General features: G+C 42.2%; 1 non-coding gene across 1 annotated transcript; it reads right to left on the bottom strand.

Moving 5' to 3' along the window:
* Window positions 1–297: 297 nt before the first annotated feature.
* LOC122653298 lies at window positions 298–404 on the bottom strand. The gene has a single exon (XR_006331735.1). It is a non-coding gene; the product is annotated as a small nucleolar RNA R71 (small nucleolar RNA).
* Between the last annotated feature and the right edge of the window lie 2708 nt (window positions 405–3112).

Here is a 3112-nt window from a genome sequence, read left to right on the forward strand (position 1 = left end):
CCTGTTGTTACAGGGAATAACTATGAACTCAAGACCAACTTCATCAGCATGCTACCCCATTTCCATGGGATGGCTAATGAGGATGTATATCTCTTCTTTAGGGAATTTGAGGAGGTCTGTGTTCTAATTAAGGTCCAGAATTTGACTGATGAAGCAGTTAGATTTAGGTTTATACCCTTTGCCCTAAAAGACCAGGCCAAGAAGTGGCTCTATGGACTGCCAACAAACTCCATTAATACATGGGATGAGTTTACCATTGTCTTTTTGAGAAAATTCTTCCCTTTTCACAAAACCAATAAGCTTAAAAGTGACATCCTCCAGTTCAGGCAAAAATCACATGAGTCCTTTTCTAAATTCATGGAAAGATTCAATGATCTCCTCTTAGAATGCCCTCATCATGGTTTTGACTTGTGGCAGCTATGTCAAATTATTTATGAGGGTATTGATTATCAGACAAAGCAACTTGTAGAGTCTATGTGTCCAGCGGGCTTTACTTCTTTTTCTGAGGAGAATAATGCATGGACATTCTTAACCAACTTGGCTGATAAGACTAGGGAATGGGAATCTTTCCAAGAGGCTGAAAGGACTACTAAGGGGTATCTCATTGAGGGTATGCCAGCCAAGGAGGCCAAACTTGACAGCCTCATAAAACGGTTGGAGTTCATAGTTCTTAAAGAGTCTACACCAGTTAATCCGGTCAACCAGGTCAACCATGTGTCGGTATACAGTTGGTGCCAAACCCCTGGACACCTTTCTGAGGAATGCCCCAACACATTGGTGGGCAATTCCAGCACTGAGAATGTAAGTGCTTTCTACCAAAATAAATCATATAGCAATACTTACAATCCAGGATGGAGAAATCACCCCAATTTTTCATGGAATCAAGGGAACCAAGCAGGCCCATCCAACTTTAACCATCAAGGCCAGGTTGGTGCCCAAAGGACCAACTATGCACCACAAAGCCAAGGAATGTCTCCTAACCCCTTTCCTCCTCGTCCTCATCCAAGACCTTCTATTAATTCTGCTAGGCCTCCTCTCATTGCACCTTATCAGCAACCCCCTGGGTTTACCAATACAGGAGAGGCAACAAGACTGAATGAGATGGACAACAAGATAGCTCTTCTCATGATAAACCACAATAACATGGAAAAACAACTCACCCAGCTTGTCACAATTCTGCATGAGAGGGAAACAGGGAAGTTACCTAGCCAGCTTGAGCCAAATCCTAGGCATCAGGTTCATATTCAGCAAGGTACCCAAGCTCCTCCAACCAATGTTGCACAAGGCCAACAACACCAAGGGCCCTCTAGACAGGTAAATGTTGTTTATGCTTTAAGGAGTGGCCGTGAGTATCAACAGGTTAGTGCACCTCAGTCTTTATCATTTCATACTCCTGTTGATTCTCCCCCTTCTGAAGAGGCCATTGAAGTGCCTAATGTTCCAGGTTCGTCTGATGAACCTAAAGATATACCAGATGATTTGGTTGAGGAAACCAAAGAGGATTCTGTTGAGGAAGTTAAAAAGACCAACCCTGAAAGAATTTATACCCCACCTGCCCCTTTCCCAAATAGGTTGGTTAGCAAGAAGTCTCCTTCTGTGGAGAAGATATTGGATGTGTTCAAACAGGTTCAGGTGAATATCTCCTTGTTGGATGCTATTGTCCAAATCCTCGCTTATGCTAAAGTCTTCAAAGACTTATGCACCCAAAAGCGGACCACCAATGTGCCCAAAAAGGCATTCTTGACTGTTAACATTAGTTTTCTAATCTCACAGTCAGTAGCAGCCAAGCATAAAGATCCTGGAAGCCCCACCATCTCTTGCACTATAGGCCATACCACTATTGATCATGCTTTATTGGACCTTGGTGCAAGTGTGAACCTCTTACCCTTTCATGTCTACCAACAATTAGGATTGGGAGAACTGAAATCGATCAAAATTACTCTCCAACTTACAGATCGGTCGGTTAAAGTTCCTAAGGAAATGATTGAGGATGTCCTGTTGAAGGTTGGGGAATTTATTTTTCCTGTAGATTTATTGTTTTAGATACTCAACCCACTGCCAACTTCAAGGACCAAATCCCAATTATATTGGGTAGACCATTCCTAGCTACTAGTAATGTTTTAATCAATTGCAGGAATGGTCTCATGAAATTATCTTTTGGCAATACTTCTGTTGACTTCAATGTGTTTAGGTTGGGCAAGCAGCCTGACATGGATGAAGAGGTGCATATGCTTCAAGGATTTTTCGATGATATTGATACGTTCTTTGAGATTGATTTTGATTCAGGATTTCAAGAATGTATGCAAGAATTGGAGGGTGTTGATGATACTCCCTTATCTAAGGTTTGGAGCATCCAACCACCTTTGGACCCCCTTGGACCCCTATCCACTTCCATTCCCAAATCCTCTATTATTGAGCCCCCCCACATTAGAGTTGAAGGCATTGTCCTCCAACCTCAAGTATGCCTTCTTAGGACATGATCATACTCTTCCTGTTATTATTGCTTCTGGTTTGACTTCTATTCAGGAAGAAGAGTTGATTAAGGTTCTAAAAGATCATAAGGAAGCCATAGGTTGGACCATGTCTGACATCAAAGGTATTAGCCCCTCCATTGTCCAACATCATATACATCTGATGGAAAGTTCCAAACCTTCTAGGGAACCCTAAAGGAGGGTTAATCCTGTGATGAAAGAGGCAATCAAGAAAGAGATCCTAAAATGCTTGGATCATGGCATCATTTATCCTATTTCTGATAGCCAATGGGTGAGTCCTGTGCAGGTTGTGCCTAAGAAAAGAGGAGTCACTGTAGTTGAGAATGCCAATAATGAGTTGATTCCAATCCGTATCCAAACGGGATGGAGAGTGTGCATTGACTATAGAAAATTGAATGCGGCAACTTGGAAGGACCACTTCCCCTTGTCTTTTATTGATCAGATGTTAGAGAGACTAGCTGGCCATTAATATTATTGTTTTCTTGATGGTTATGCAGGCTATAACCAAATTCCTATTGCTCTAGAGGACCAACACAAAACCACTTTCACATGCCCTTATGGAACCTTTGCTTACCGGCCTATGCCTTTTGGGTTTTGTAATGCCCCTGCTACATTCCAAA

Source organism: Telopea speciosissima, chromosome 2 (genome assembly GCF_018873765.1).
Source record: "Telopea speciosissima isolate NSW1024214 ecotype Mountain lineage chromosome 2, Tspe_v1, whole genome shotgun sequence".
NCBI lineage: Eukaryota > Viridiplantae > Streptophyta > Magnoliopsida > Proteales > Proteaceae > Telopea > Telopea speciosissima.